The sequence below is a fragment of the Salmo salar genome, chromosome ssa10 (assembly GCF_905237065.1).
Source record: "Salmo salar chromosome ssa10, Ssal_v3.1, whole genome shotgun sequence".
NCBI lineage: Eukaryota > Metazoa > Chordata > Actinopteri > Salmoniformes > Salmonidae > Salmo > Salmo salar.
The window spans coordinates 64930364-64947811 of record NC_059451.1 but is presented as its reverse complement, the minus strand read 5'-3'; positions in this window follow the sequence as shown (position 1 = coordinate 64947811).

The window sequence follows — 17448 nt, the reverse complement described above, 5'->3', positions numbered from 1 at the left end:
ACAGATTATTTCACTTATAATTCACTGTATCACTATTCCAGTGGGTCAGAATTCCAGAAAATGATGTCATGGTTGTAGAAGCTTATGATAGGCTAAATGACATCATTTGAGTCAATTGGATGTATTTCAAGGCCTATCTTCAAACTCAGTGCCACTTTGCTTGACATCATTGGAAAAACAAAAGAAATCAGCCAAGACCTCATAAAAAAAATTGTAGACCTCCACAAGTCTGGTTCATCCTTGGGAGCAATTTCCAAATGCCTGAAGGTACCACGTTCATTTGTACAAACAATAGTACGCAAGTATAAACACCATGGGACCGCGCAGCCGTCACACCGCTCAGGAAGGAAACAAGTTCTGTCTCCTAGAGATTAACGTACTTTGGTGCGAAAAGTCCAAATCAATCCCAGAACAACAGCAAAGGACCTTGTGAAGATGCTGGAGGAAACAGGTACAAAAGTATCTATATCCACAGTAAAACGAGTCCTATATCGACATAACCTGAAAGGCCGCTCAGCAAGCCACTGCTCCAAAACCGTCATAAAAAAGCCAGACTACGGTTTGCAACTGCACATGGGGACAAATATCGTACTTTTTTGAGAAATGTCCTCTGGTCTGATGAAACAAAAATAGAACTGTTTGGCCATAATGACCATCGTTATGTTCGGAGGAAAAAGGGGGATGCTTGCAAGCCGAAGAACACCATCCCAACTGTGAAGCAAGGTGGGTGGCAGCATCATGTTGTGGGGGTGCTTTGCTGCAGGAGGGACTGCCTACCCCTTGGATTATAATAAATATCAGAGACTAGAACCATCTGCCTCCCGTGTCTGCATCTGGGTCTCGCCCTGTGCCCTTATAGGGTGTGAATACTTTCTGAAAGCATTGTAAATCATTTTTAAATGCGAGAGCAACTGAACTGTAAATGGATGCACAAAGAAAACGGCAAAAATATTATGATAATGCAATTACATAAATCGCCTCCCTGGCCTTTGATTTCACTGACTTTTTTCCAGTTGCAAGTTATGGGACATTCATTCCAGCACCATAGTACCCTAAATCCCACTGTTGTTTGCCTCTGAAGCTAAGCAAGATCGGTAGCTGGTAGTGGTGAAATGTGAAAAAATAATAATAATTAAATGCCGCAGGTGGTGATTTATTTCACGAGGGAAAAAACTATTTTTTTTTCACGTGATTGGGGATTTTCTTTCAATAGGCAAAAATGTACACGTGTCTGAAACCACTTTTTTCACGTGAGTGTTTTGTAAAAAAAAAAAATTGTTGTAAGGGTGGCAACTGGTTTTAGCCAAAATTTACTGAAACCTGTCATAGCCAACCGAGTGTAGGTCCTGTAGGACTCTCAGCCCAGTGTGCTAATATTGGGGTAGATTGCCAGATTGAGTTTATGAACACACCTGGATGGCAACGACACACAAGAAACATCCACATCAAACCACAGAAGATACAAATCTGGTTACAGTGAAATGTTTTCTTCATGACGAGGAGAAAAACCAAGGTGAAATCAGCCATTACGGTCCTTCTTAAGCTAGTATAAAGGTATTTTCTCAACAAAGCATCATTCACTCATGTTGCCAAACATACCCTCATAAAACTGACTGCCGATCCTCGACTTCGGCGATGTCATTTACAAAATAGCCTCCAACACTCAGTGCCATCCGTTTTTTCACCGAAGCCCCATATACTACCCACCACTGCAACCTGTATGCTCTCGTTGGCATGTCCTCGCTACATATTCGTCGCCAAACCCACTGGCTCTAGGTTGTCTATAAGTCTTTGCTAGGTAAAGCCCCGCCTGATCTCAGCTCACTGGTCACCATAGCAGCACCCACCCGTAGCACGCGCTCCAGCAGGTATTTTTCACTGGTCACCCCCAAAGCCAATTACTCCGTTGGCCGCCTTTCCTTCCAGTTCCTTGCTGCCAATAACTGGAATGAACTGCAAAAATCACTGAAGCTGGAAACTCATATCTCCCTCTCTAACTTTAAGCACTAGCTGTCAGAGCAGCTCACAGATCACGGCACCTGTACATAGCCCATCAGTAAATAGCCCATCCAACTACCCCATCCCCATACTGTTATTCATTTTTTATATTTTTGCTCCTTTGCACCCCAGTATCTCTACTTCCACATTCATCTTCTGCACATCTATCACCCCAGTGTTTAATTGCTATATTGTAATTATTTTGCCAATATGGCCAATTTATTGCCTTACCTCCCTTATCTTACCTCATTTGCACACACTGTATATAGACGTTTTCTATTGTGTCTATTGTGTTATTGACTGACGACCAGTTTATTCCATGTGTAACTCTGTGTTGTTGTTTGTGTCGCACTGCTTTGCTTTATCTTGGCCAGGTCGCAGTTGTAAATGAGAACTTGTTCTAAACTAGCCTACCTGGTTAAATAAAGGTGAAATAAAAAATAAATAAAATCAAAAAAGGATCTCTGTTTGCTAGCCAGCTAACTAGCTAGCTACAATATTTCCATCATGCTGTTCTATCAGGCAATGCGGACAACTTGTTTTGTCTCATTGGTGAAGTTTGTTCAGACACACATGACTTTGCAATTTAGCAATTTGAACATGAGAAATTGACACTGCAGTTTGTTTGGGATTTTACAGCTAGCTAGCTACTTCACGTGACATGCTTATATTGACTTTGGATATTAATGTGTGTAGCTAATGTGTATTACGTTAGTTAGCCAGCTAATCAACCAGCCAGCCTGGCACAGTGGTGATGCCATAGCGACCGTTGGAATTGCAATCAGGTCCTATTTAATCTGTGGACGTATTACATTGTATTGGTTCATCTATTAAAGTGAAAATGTGCCAAATCTTGTTTTAAATATTTGGTAACCGTTGTATAAAAGTGATATCTCCTAGAAACCATAGTTTATATGATACATTTGGCACAGTTTTCCGGCACTCGATTTCACAGTTTGCCGGCACTCAACTTTATCTCGGGCCTCACAGCACCCATGCCAATATATCCTATAAACCCCGGCTTCTCAGGCATTATCACTTAATTAGCAACCAGAAATGGTATCTGGTTGTAATCTGAACAGATAAGCAAAATATGGCATTCATCCCATGACATCTTTACCTGATTGTAACAATAGTAATCTGATTATATTATCATTCTGTATTTATTATCACTTTCATTATTACGTGTTATTGCTTTTCTATTATTATTTTCTTTCTCTCTGAATTGTTGGGAAGGGCCCCTAAGTAAGCCTTCCACTGTTAGCCGGCACCTGTTGCTTACGAAGCATGTGACAAATTGAATTTGATTTGACATGACTTCTCAACCAGAAAATTATGTAAGACTTCATGTGACAAATTTCCCTGTTAGGAAACTCTGCGTTGACCGTTGAATGGTGGACGTAGTTTTTTACAGACTGCATAGAAAACAGTGAAAGTATTGAAATGCAACAGGGAAAATTTCAGTTTGATGACTCATAGCCAATACTTACTGTATGAAAAAGTCTGGAGAAACAGGGAACTTCTGAATGGAATGAGACTGTCAAATTGAGATGTTATGTGGTCGGCGTAGCCATTTGATTTACAATTGTATTGATTAATGGGCATCTATGTGCAACATTAGTAAACACACAGTCTGTACATAAACAAACACAGATGCCAGCACCATCAGACCAGAGAGGGTGGGCGGCGGGCATCTATTAGGGAATGACAACTTTTCTTTGCGACAGACTTGAGTGAGCCAGGACAATGAAGTGTAACACACTCAGAACAATGACTACAAACACACCCAGGAATGGTCATGCATTGTTCCTCATGTCTTCAGGTCAAGTTCAGGTTGGAGGAGACTCTTTGACCGTAACGTCACCACAGGGTACTGATCCTGCCACACTCGGGTTATGGGCCCTGTTCAAATGGTTTAAGAATGCATCATTCCTTCCACCCTTCCCTGAAAAAATGGCTAGATTGGTGAAACCTATGTGATACAGGGCCAAACTGTGGTCTGATACATCATGGATTGAAAATAATATGAGAGCCATGTTCCAATCCTTCCTCCATCTGTTTTAACAGTGTAATAAATCCATTTAATGTATACCGTCACAAATAAATCTATTATTTCAGGTCTTAAGAAATATTGTTACCAAGAGAATATATTTAGAAAGAACAGAACAGCATATTTTTTGTTGAATTCTGTTACTAGTCTGTGCTTAGTAGTCTAGGCTATATGGCTGCACCATGCCAATTAAATTCATAGTTCATATATTCCATTAAATTCTTACCATAAAATATGTGTGTGATAAGGGCAGGGGAATAACAAAATAAAACAGAACGGTTAGTGCTCTCATCTGCGACGCTTGGAATGGCATTTATTCTACGTAAAAGTGATTCTTTGAAACCGAGCCCATCCAAATCAAATTTTATTGGTCACGTACACATATTTTGCAGATGTTGTCACAGCTGCAGCGAAATACTTACATTTCTAGCTCTAACGGAGCAGTGATACCTAAGAAGTTCATAGCGCCAACAGTGCAAACTAAGAAAAGTATTCATACCACTTTACTTATTTCACATTTTGTTGTGTATAATTTTTTTCCCCTCACATCTACACACAATACCCAATAATGACAAAGTTAAAACGTTTTTTAATTTGTTTTGCTAATTTATTGAAAGTTAAATAAAGAAATATCTTTAAATTAGCATTCACACCCCAGAGTCAATACTTTGTAGAAGCACCTTTGGCCGCGACTACAGCTGTGAGTCTTTCTTGGTAAGTCTCCAAGAGCTTTCAATACCTGGATTGTGCAACATTTTCCCATTATTCTTTAAAAAAATATTCAAGCTCTGTCAAATTGGTTGTTGATCATTGTTAGCTTCTTCAGGATTGGTAGGTCCCCTGTTGGAAGGTTGAGCTAACGTAAGCTAATGCGATTAGCATGAGGTTGTAAGTAACAAGAATATTTCCCAGGACATAGACACATCTGATATTGTCAGAAAGCTTAAAATCTTGTTAATTTAACTGGACTGTCCAAATTACAGTAGCTATTACAGTGAAATAATACCATGCTATTGTTTGAGGAGAGTGCAGAGTTTTGAACATGAAAAGTTATTAATAAACCAATTAGGCACATTTGGGCAGTCTTGATACAACATTTTGAACAGCAATGCAATGATTCATTGGATCAGTCTAAAACTTTGCACATACAGTGCTGCCATTTCGTGGCCAAAATCTAAATTGCAGCTGGGCTGGAATAATACATGATGGCCTTTCTCTTGCTTTTCAAATATGATGGAACAAAAAAATTCAAAAGAACGGTTGTTTTATTCTTTGTATTATCTTTTACCAGATCTAATGTGTTATATTCACCTACATTCATTTCCACAAACTTCAAAGTGTTTCCTTTCAAAGGGTATCAAGAATATGCATATCCTTGCTACAGGCAGTTAGATTTGGGTATGTCATTTTAGGCGAAAATTTAAAAAAAGGGTCCGATACTTAAGAGGTTTAAGGTATCTTCACTTTTATTCAAGTATGAAAATTGGATACTTTTTCCACCACTGATGAAGTGGAGGAGACAGGTTAAAGACAGATTTTTAAGCCTTGAGACAGTTGAGACATGGATTGTGTACATGTGCCATTCAGAGGGTGATTGGACAAGACAAAAGATTTCAGTGCCTTTGAACAGGGTATGGCAGTAGGTGCCAGTTGCACCGGTTTGTGTCAAGAACGGAGCTACTGCTGGGTTTTTCACGCTCAACAGTTTCCCATGTGTATCAAGAATGCTCCACCACACAACGGACATCCAGCCAAAGACATACACTACTCCTCTCTTCACGATACTGTAGGGGGTATAGCTCAGCTGTACAGCATTTGACTGCAGACAAAAAGGTCCCTGGTTCAAATCCTGGGTTCCCCTTGAAATCAAGTACATGATGTGCTTCTGAGTGGCGCAGTGGTCTAAGGCCCTGCATCTCAGTGCTAAAGGCATCACTTCAGACCCTGGTTTGATTCCAGGCTTTATCACAAGCGTCTGTGATTGGGAGTCCCATAGGCAGTTGCACAATTGGCCCAGCGTCGTCTGGGGTAGGGTTTGGCCGGGGTAGGCCGTCATTGTAAATAAGAATTTGTTCATAACTGACTTGCCTGGTTAAATAAAATACTGTGCAGCACCTTATCCTAACCCCAATCCTGCCCCTTACCTGAAACTGGGTTTGTATCCAACCCTACACATCACACTCATTCCCTGCTTTGAGCCCAGCCCTCTCTTCATTCATGTTTTTCTTTAGTCTAATGTTTTCTTTTGACTCCAATATTTCATTTTAATTTATCTACAATTGTAAAAGAACTTTGGGTCCTTGAAAAGCACTATATACAGTGCCTTCAGAAAGTATTCAGACCCCGTGACTTTTTCCACATTTTGTTACGGTAGAGCTTTATTCTAAAATAGATTCAATTGTTTTTTTCCCATCATGAATCTACACACAATACCCCATAATGTCAAAGCAAAAAAAGGATTTTAGAAATGTTTGCTAATTTATAAAAAAAGAAACAACTGAAATTTCACATTTACATAAGTATTCAGACCCTTTACTCAGTACTTTGTTGAAGCACCTTTGGCAGCGATTACAGCATCGAGTCTTGTACCGCAAAACACCAGTCTCAACGTCAACAGTAAAGAGGCGGCTCCGGGATGCTGGCCTTCTAGGCAGAGTTGCAAAGAAAAAGCCATATCTCAGACCGGCCAATAAAAATAAAAAATGAAGATGGGCAAAAGAACACAGACACTGGACAGAGGAACTCTGCCTAGAAGGCCAGCATCCCAGAGTCAACTCTTCACTGTTGACATTGAGACTGGTGTTTTGCGGGTACTATTTAATGAAGCTGCCAGGCGTCTGTTTCTCAAACTAGACACTCTAATGTACTTGTCCTCTTGCTCAGTTGTGCACCGACGCCTCCCACTCCTCTTTATATTCTGGTTAGAGCCAGTTTGTGCTGTTCTGTGAAGGGAGTAGTACACAGCGTTATACGAGATCTTCAGTTTCTTGGAAATTTCTCACATGGAAATGCCTTCATTTCTCAGAACAAGAATAGACTGACGAGTTTCAGAAGAAAGGTATTTGTTTCTGGCCATTTTGAGCCTGTAATCGAACCCACAAATGCTGATGCTCCAGATACTCAACTAGTCCAAAGAATGCCAGTTTTATTGCCTCTTTAATCAGCATAACAGGTTTCAGCTGTGCTAACATAATTGCAAAAGGGTTTTCTAATGATCAATTAGCCTTTTAAAATGGTACACTTGGATTAGCTAACACAACGTGCCATTGGAACACAGGAGTGATGGTTGCTGATAATGGGCCTCTTTACGCATATGTAGATATTCCATTAAAAATCAGCCATCTCCAGCTATAATAGTCATTTACAACATTAACAATATATGCATTGTATTTCTGATCAATTTGATGTTATTTTAATTGACAAAAAAATGTGATTTGCTTTCAAAAACAAGGACATTTCTAAGTGACCCCAAACTTTTTAACGGTAGTGTATGTAAATAAGGTATTTCTGTTTTACATTTTTTATAAATTAGCAAAAATGTCTGAAAAACTGTTTTTATGGGGTATTGTGTGTGGATTGCTGATAAGTTTTTATATTTAATACAACGTAACGTAACAAAATGTGGAAAAGGTCAAGGGGTCTGAATACTTTCCCAAAGGCACTGTAAGTCCCAAGTATTGTTATTAAGAATGGTCCACCACCCAATGGACATCCAGCCAACTTTACACAACTGCGGGAAGCATTGGAGTCAACATGGGCCAGCATCTCTGTGGAACGCTTTTAACTATAGAGAACATACAAAAATGATATGGTAATACAACATTTAAGTTTACACACTCCCAGGAATGTCATATTTGATGGATATTTAGCTTGCCCTACAGAAAAAACACGAACATTCACACATTTAGATGGTGGGGTGGGTGTGGGGCCAGAGACTGCAGGGGTTCAAACTGTAGAACCCAGTTCCTACATTTGAATATAAAAATGGCTTTTATCAAACAGAACTATACTATATTTTATCTCTGGGACCCTCAGGATGACAAATCAGAGCAAGATTACTGAATGTAAGTACATTATTAACCTTCAGAGGTGAATGTATCTTGATAAAAGTTTTTTGTTGTTGTGCACTCTCCTCAAACAATAGCATGGTATTTTTCCATGGTAATGGCTACTGTAAATTGTACAGTGCAGTTATATTAACAAGAATTTAAGCTTTCTGCCCATATGTCATGGAGCGCATGTCCTTGACTTGTAGACAATGACACTGAAATAAGTTATTGGTTGAAGAAAGACTCTTTATTGTATCTCTTCAATGTAAAGTCAAGAATCCTGAAACCAAAGAGAATGTTGGATTGAGTAGTGCATTCCGTTTGCCAACAATACTTTGACATAAGGCGCCAAAGTCGAGTTATTGTTGTGCACGCCAGTTATTAAAACAATGTAACTTGTTAACAATGTTCCTACCGTGTATAAAGCTGCCCATTTAAACGTACATGGTCTAGCAATGTGAAATATATTATTACAATAACGATCAAAGTGTTGATAGAGTGTAATCATATCATGTAACCTACCTCTGTGTTTGTCTGAAGCGCCGTGCTGATCCTCATTTAAATGCCAGTGTGCATTTCGCATCAGGCAAATTAGTCTACGAGTCATCGAGGAACATTTATTGGTTGACGGGAATAACCAATGTGATGAATTATCGCGGGGGTGAATTACTTCATGAATGTGTATTGTGTGACTTAGAATAGAAGTTATGGCACAAGTTATTTAAGTCTGTGTGTTTATGTAAAACAGTTGTTTATGATGTTATGTCCATGGGAAATGATGCATTTATGGTAGAAATGTGTTTTGTGGCTATCGTGATGGAACATTCCTAGCTGAAGGGAGTTCCTGGAAAGAGTACTTAGGTGCTCAGTTGGGTTTTGCCTGGGGGAGAGCAGGCTGGGCAGGTAACAGGTTAGCTAGAGTAGAGTTTATACCTGAGTTTTGTTATAGGCAAAGAGTTGATGCCGGAATAGTTTATACTGAGAATATGTTTGATTTATTCAAGGCAATGTCCTGTTTCTTGTTTTATGTACACATTTTATTGGCCAATTAGCCCTACACCTGTTAATATTGTAAATAAAAGCCTCTAAGAGAGCTGAGCACCATAATATCCTGTCTGTTTCCTCACTGTCCGATCTGTCGCTTCGGTTACTGCTTCACACCATTTAAGACATGTTTATGTCCTGGAAAGTTTGCTGTTACTGACAACGTCATTCTAGTCACATTAGCGCACGTTAGCAACAACCGTCCCGGTTTAGGGACACCGATCCTACGGGATCCTTAAGAGGTTTAACTGGATCATGATTTGAACTAGAGAGAAGTCAAAGTGGATTATTAGTACAACATTGATTTACAAACAAATATAACTGTCAATAAATAACTAATAAATAACTAATAATAATAAATAATAAATAACTGTATATCTGTCAATAAAAATGATTAAGCAACTTGCCTTTAAAACAGGACAAATTCCGTAACACATAATTTTAAGTTGATTGAACCTTTCCTAAATGTGTCTACGTGGCGGTGTTTAAACAGGCAGTCCAATTCTGATCTTTTGCCCAATTATCTGATCTGAATTGGGCTGACTTTCCAAACACAGCCAATGTTCTGGCCAACTCAAAATGGGAATTTTGTGCAACACTTTGCCAAAAAAGTTGGGTGAACACAAAAAGGCTATCGAACTATTTACTAAATATGTTTGAGCTGGGCCACTTAATTGTTTTACAGTATGAAAGGTTAAAGGGTTCGTATTCTCTTGCTATAACGGAGTAGAAACTAGTATCCATTGTCTCAACATTTTCCTATTTGCTTGAGTTAAAATAAAGCAAAAAGACAATCTTAAAAAGACAGAAATATAACGACAAGTGCAGACGGTGGCAAGTGGTGACCTAGCATCTTATTTTGACAGTTGCCTTGTTTAATGTGGAAATGATTAAAGGGGAGGACAAAGAATGATTTCAAATGTTACCCATTAAAGTTAACCACCAAATTACATGGGATTTTATAGGTCATAAATAAGAAAATGTTCCCGGTGGTTTCGCCCTCTCTCAGCCACTGTTTAACCTCCATTGTTAGCCTCCCTGTAGGGGGGTGGGGTGTGTGTGTGTGGGGGGGGGGCATAGCTACTGTGTAGGTCAGAGGGAGTAAAGGTCGTAGGGTTTAGATGTTCTGTGTACAGTAGATGCCAAGCGACCAAAAAGAGTCGACACAGACACAGTCACAAATGCACAAACACACACGCGCGGGCATATGTATATGCAGCACACATCCTCTCTCTCTTTCTTTCTCTCTCTCTCCCTGCGCCATTTGGTTGCTATTTACTACCAACCAGCCTTACAACAAATTGTTCCCCTCCTTCCTCCCCTCCCTTCCTCCACCTCCTCCTCTTTTCTCCCTTTTTTTGCGATCTTTATTTTAGCGTTTTGTTTTGTGTTTTTTTTCTCCAGCCACTCCTTTCATCTCTCCCTCTGTCTGGCCTCATATCATTTTTCTGTAAGTGGACCCAAATGCTTTCCCTGGCACTTGCCAGCAGCAACTTCCAGTAGGTCTGATACACAGAACGAATATGTGAAAAAGGACAAATAAATACAAAGTGTAAATAACTGCTTGGCTGGCTGGGGCCTAACAACTTCTGTCTGTAATTAGCAGGCTGCTGCCAGCTGTGTGTGTGTGTGTGCGTGCATGTGTGTGTGTGTGTGTGTGTGTGGTGTGGTGGACATGACCAAGAGGCTCCTTAGTGACAGGAACACATAGCTTTTCCATGTTTGCTGTATTAATCAGAGCAGTGGACCCCCACACACACACACCTTTGAAGGGTGAACAACCCGCTATGGGGGCTGCCGTTGGTCATCCAGCCCAACACCAGGTTTCTTTGAATCACTGACGTCTGACTGGGATTCAGTGTTAATTTCGTCAACAAAAACAGTGCCGAAATATTAGTCAAACACCTATTTTTTGGTGGCAATTGATGAGACGATAACTGACTAAATAGACCCAGATTTTTTTTTTTCATTTCGGTTGAAGTAAAATCTGACTGATAAGCAGACTGGACAAGGACTGTGACAGTCAAGGAATTCTGGGTGACGGTAATTGGCCAGCCAAATTACCGTGGTCACTCTGAGTTGGTTGTGCTAGTAACGTTTTTATTTGGTCGCATCAGTGCGAGCTGAACATTCATTACATGGTCAGCTCACTCAAAGGTTCAAAATGTCAAAAATGTTTGCGGCCAAACAGTAATATGCATTATCTTCATGATTCCTGTAATGAAAGTGTCTGCCCTGGGCCTGTTTCACTGGGGCCTGTTTCGCTAGGACCCGTTGCTGTGATGAGTGAACCACTTAACATGTACTCTGGGAGAGAGAAAAAGGTTTTCTGACATTTCAAAATCCAATTGCTGGAAATACATAGCTTTGGAAGCAACTACTGTTGTTCTCAGCCTTGTGTGGGTACACTTTTTCGCAGGGGCCTGCTGCTGTGATGAGCGAGCCACTTGATGTGTGCTCTGAGAGAGAGAAAAAAGGCTTCTGACACTGTCACTTCCTGTTGAACACGGAACGAGGGAGAGCTCGATTAGTTGTTTTGGAAAGTTTGCTGTTTTGAAAGTGTGTTGGAAAGTTTTTTAGTAGCTAGCTAACTTTTTTTAGTTTCGATCCTGCGATGCAGTTGGCGTAATTTCCTTGGACTGCCACTCTCTGTCCAGTGATAATGTCACGGTTGTTGTAGGGTAAAGACCAAGACGCAGCGGGAAAATATATACTCATCTTCTTTTTATTTGGTGAAGAAGGGAAACACAATAAACGTATACAAAACACAAACGAACTGGACAGTCTTGTCAGGCACACAGCTAAACAAGCACAACCTCACACAAAAAAAACATGAAATCAAACTCCTAATTATAGGACCCTCAATCAGAGGCAACAATAACCAGCTGCCTCCAATTGAAGGTCCAACCCCAATTAACTAAACAAAGAATTACAATAGACTAGATAGAACATAGAAAAAAACTAACATAGACTAACAAACCCCGGACCACATAAACCAAATACCCCTCTACCTAAATATACTGCTCAAAAAAATAAAGGGAACACTTAACCTCTTGACGGTCGCCTAGGATAGGGGGTGCTACAGCGATTTTTGAAAATAATGTGTGCCCATTTTAAACGGCCTCCTACTCAAACTCAGAAGCTAGGATATGCATATAATTAATACTTGTGGATAGAAAACACCCTAAAGTTTCTAAAACTGTTTGAATGGTGTCTGTGAGTATAACAGAACTCATATGGCAGTCAAAACCCCGAGACAGATCATAACAGGAAGTGGAATTCTGAATTGCGGACTCAACTTCATCCCTTTGCCTATAAATCACACCGTGAGCAATGGTTCATTGAGCACTTCCTATTGCTTCCACTAGATGTCCCCAGTCTTTACAAACTGACACAATGAGAGTCTGTGGAACGTGGTCACATGAGGAGGGCCATCACCATTATGACGCCGGCGCCCCTGGCTACCCTCCCCTTTTGAAACGTTTTGAAAGACAATGCAATCGTCCCCCTTGAATGTTATTGGAGCTCTGGTTGAAAAAGCCCCTAAAGATTTATGTTATACAACGTTTGACATGTTTGAACGAACCTAAATAAAAAAAAAATGCATTTTGTTGAAAGAGGAGTCCCGCGGCCGATGGAACGTTTGGAGCAGCCTTCAGAATGCCCTAACAAGAACAAGCTATTGGAACATAAAGGATTAACTTTTTTGAACAAAAATACATTTGTTGAGGACCTGGGATTCCTGGAAGTGCTTTATGATGAAGATAATCAAAGGTAAGGGATTATTGACAATAGTATACAAGAGTAGATTTGATATGCGATTGTTCCAAGATGGCGCTGACCTGTAACGGTAGCCTATTTTTCTGAGTATCGCATCCCCTTTTATCGCAAAATGTGATTACCCAGTAAAGTTATTTTTAAATCTGGCATTACAGGTGCTTTCAAGAGATATTCATCTATAAATCTTAGAATGACAATATTACATTTAAAAAATGTTTTCGAATAGTAATTTAGTAAATTGTAGCGCTGTTTCAACGGATGCATTTGAGGGAAAATAGTTAGTCAACGTCATGCACCGATGTAAAATGCTGTTTTTATATATAAATATGAACTTTATCGAACAAAAGAATGCATGTATTGTGTAACATGATGTCCTAGGAGTGTCATCTGATGAAGATTGTCAAAGGTTAGTGCTGCATTTAGCTGTTTTTTGGTTATTTGTGATGCATGTGGTTGGTCGGAAAATGGCTATGTGGCTACTTTTACAATATACTCCTCTAACATAATCTAATGTTTTGCTTTTGCTGTAAAGCCTTTTTGAAATCGGACAACGTGGTTCGATTCAGGAGAGGTACGGGACGGAGCCCGCCCAGAGGTTAAACAACACAATGTAACTCCAAGTCAATCACACTTCTGTGAAATCAAACTGTCCACTTAGGAAGCAACACTGATTGACAATAAATTTCACATGCTGTTGTGCAAATGGAATAGACAACAGGTGGAAATTATAGGCAATAAGCAAGACACCCCCAATAAAGGAATGGTTCTGCAGGTGGAGACCACAGACCACTTCTCAGTTCCTATGCTGCCTGGCTGATGTTTTGGTCACTTTTGAATGCCGGCGGTGCTTTCACTCTAGTGGTAGCATGAGACGGAGTCTACAACCCACACAAGTGGCTCAGGTAATGCAGCTCATCCAGGATGGCACATCAATGCGAGCTGTGGCAAGAAGGTTTGCTGTGTCTGTCAGCGTAGTGTCCAGAGCATGGAGGTGCTACCAGGAGACAGGCCAGTACATCAGGAGACGTGGAGGAGGCCGTAGGAGGGCAACACCCAGCAGCAGGACCGCTACCTCTGCCTTTGTGCAAGGAGGAGCAGGAGGAGCACTGCCAGAGCCCTGCAAAATGACCTCCAGCAGGGCACAAATGTGCATGTGTCTGCTCAAACGGTCAGAAACAGACTCCATGAGGGTGGTATGAGGGCCCGACGTCCACAGGTGGGGGTTGTGCTTACAGCCCAACACCGTGCAGGACGTTTGGCATTTGCCAGAGAACACCAAGATTGGCAAATTCGCCACTGGCACCCTGTGCTCTTCACAGATGAAAGCAGGTTCACACTGAGCACATGTGACAGAGTCTGGAGACGCCGTGGAGAACGTTCTGCTGCCTGCAACATCCTCCAGCATAACCGGTTTGGCGGTGGGTCAGTCATGGTGTGGGGTGGCGTTTCTTTGGGGGGCCGCACAGCCCTCCATGTGCTCGCCAGAGGTAGCCTGACTGCCATTAGGTACCGAGATGAGATCCTCAGACCCCTTGTGAGACCATATGCTGGTGCGGTTGGCCCTGGGTTCCTGCTAATGCAAGACAATGCTAGACCTCATGTGGCTGCAGTGTGTCAGCAGTTCCTGCAAGAGGAAGGCATTGATGCTATGGACTGGCCCGCCCGTTCCCCAGATCTGAATCCAATTGAGCACATCTGGGACATCATGTCTCGCTCCATCCACCAACGCCAAGTTGCACCACAGACTGTCCAGGAGTTGGCGGATGCTTTAGTCCAGGTCTGGGAGGAGATCCCTCAGGAGACCATCCGCAACCTCATCAGGAGCATGCCCAGGCATTGTAGGGAGGTCATACAGGCACGTGGAGGCCACACACACTACTGAGCCTCATTTTGACTTGTTTTAACCTCTATGGGCTAGGCGGGACGAATTCGTCCCACCTACGTAACAGCCAGTTGAAGCCTGTGGCGCGATTTTCAAATACCTTAAAAATGCTATTACTTCAATTTCTCAAACATATGACTATTTTACAGCTATTTAAAGACAAGACTCTCGTTAATCTAACCACACTGTCCGATTTCAAAAAGGCTTTACAACGAAAGCAAAACATTAGATTATGTCAGCAGAGTACCCAGCCAGAAATAATCAGACACCCATTTTTCAAGCTAGCATATAATGTCACAAAAACCCAGAAGACAGCTAAATGCAGCACTAACCTTTGATGATCTTCATCAGATGACACACCTAGGACATTATGTTATACAATACATGCATGTTTTGTTCAATCAAGTTCATATTTATATCAAAAAACAGCTTTTTACATTAGCATGTGACGTTCAGAACTAGCATACCCCCCGCAAACTTCCGGTGAATTTACTAAATTACTCACGATAAACGTTCACAAAAAACATAACAATTATTTTAAGAATTATAGATACAGAACTCCTCTATGCACTCGCTATGTCCGATTTTAAAATAGCTTTTCGGTGAAAGCACATTTTGCAATATTCTAAGTAGATAGCCCGGCATCACAGGGCTAGCTATTTACACACCCACCAAGTTTAGCCCTCACCAAACTCAGATTTACTATAAGAAAAATGTTATTACCTTTGCTGTTCTTCGTCAGAATGCACTCCCAGGACTTCTACTTCAATAACAAATGTTGGTTTGGTCCCAAATAATCCATAGTTATATCCAAATAGCGGCGTTTTGTTTGTGCGTTCAAGACACTATCCGAAAGGGTAAATAAGGGTTACGCGGCCGACACGTTTCGTGACAAAAAAATTCTAAATATTCCATTACCGTACTTCGAAGCATGTCAACCGCTGTTTAAAATCAATTTTTATACAATTTTTCTCGTAAAAAAGCGATAATATTCCGACCGGGAATCTGTGTTTTAGTTCAAAGAGAGAGAAACTAAAAACATGGTGTCGCCCCGTGCACGCGCCTCAGCTCATTGTCCTCTGATAGACCACTTAAGCAAAGGCGCTAAAGTTTTTCAGCCAGCGGCTGGAATTACATCATTCAGCTTTTTCCCGGGTTCTGAGAGCCTATGGGAGCTGTAGGAAGTGTCACGTTACAGCAAAGATCCTAAATTTTCAATAAACAGAGCCAAGAAGCCCAAGGAATGGTCAGAGAGGGTACTTCCTGTACAGAATCTTCTCAGGTTTTTGCCTGCCATATGAGTTCTGTTATACTCACAGATACCATTCAAACAGTTTTAGAAACTGTAGGGTGTTTTCTATCCAAAGCCAATAATTATATGCATATTCTAGTTTCTGGGCAGTAGTAATAACCAGATTAAATCGGGTACGTTTTTTATCCGGCCGTGTAAATACTGCCCCCTAGCCCTAACGGGTTAATTTAGAATCAACAATCCTCTAAATCGAATTATTGGCGGAGAGTCACTTCATTGAAAAAAATATTTTTTGATATACTGTAGGCCTACCGTAGGCGACATGAGTCTCACTAGTGTTGAGTAATGTGCTGTTGGTCTTATTTATTTAAGAAGCAATAAGATTTGAAGCAATAGCCTGTGGTCATCTATTTCAGCACCATTTCACACTATTCTAAGACAAGCATGGGGACTGGTCTTGATAAATCAATTAGATTTTTATATTCCCTGAATCTCCGTTTGGGTATTGGTTAGACTACAATTATGGTGTGGAAATGTTAGGATTATTTTTCTCTTACTGTAGTACTGTAGCCTACTCCCGACCGGTCACGTCGTACAGCGCTATTACGGGCTATTAGCAGAACAATAGATACCTTGTGCAAGGCAATTCATCAGCATTAAACACTTTGTGGATGGGCCTCCCGAGTGGTGCAACGGTCTAAGACACTGCCACGCAGTGCAAACTGCGTTGCTACAGAGATGCTGATTCTAGACCCGTGCCAGCCGCGACCGGGAGACCCATGAGGCAACGGTGGGCTTTGGTTTCTCTCCCTCTAAAAACAGAAATAACTCATGGCTTTATTTACAAATTAGTAAGAATGTCTCACCCCATGTTCACGAATGGCCTTTTTCTCACCCACTTTAGGTTATTTGAAAATGAAATCATCTAAAAAATGTGGCTATTTTTTTAAACAAAGCAATTATTATTAATTATTTTAGAATTATTTACATATATATATACATTTTTTTATTTAACTAGGCAAGTCAGATAAGAACAAATTCTTATTTACAATGACAGCCTACCAAAAGGCAAAAGACCTCCTGCGGGGACCGGGGCCTGGGATTAAAAATAAAAAACACATAAATATAGGACAAAACACACATCACAACAAGAGAGACAACACAACACTACATGAAGAGAGTCCTAAGGCAACAACACAGCATTGTAGCAACACAACATAACAACAACATGATAGCAACACAACATGGTAGCAGCATTTGATATATAGTGTGTTTACCTGAGACAATGTGAAGAGCAACATGTTAGGCCCAGGACTAGATAAAGTATACTTTTACATGGAGATCTTCCTTTGTACTGTAGGCTACTGCTTTCACCACTAATTTACTACACTAC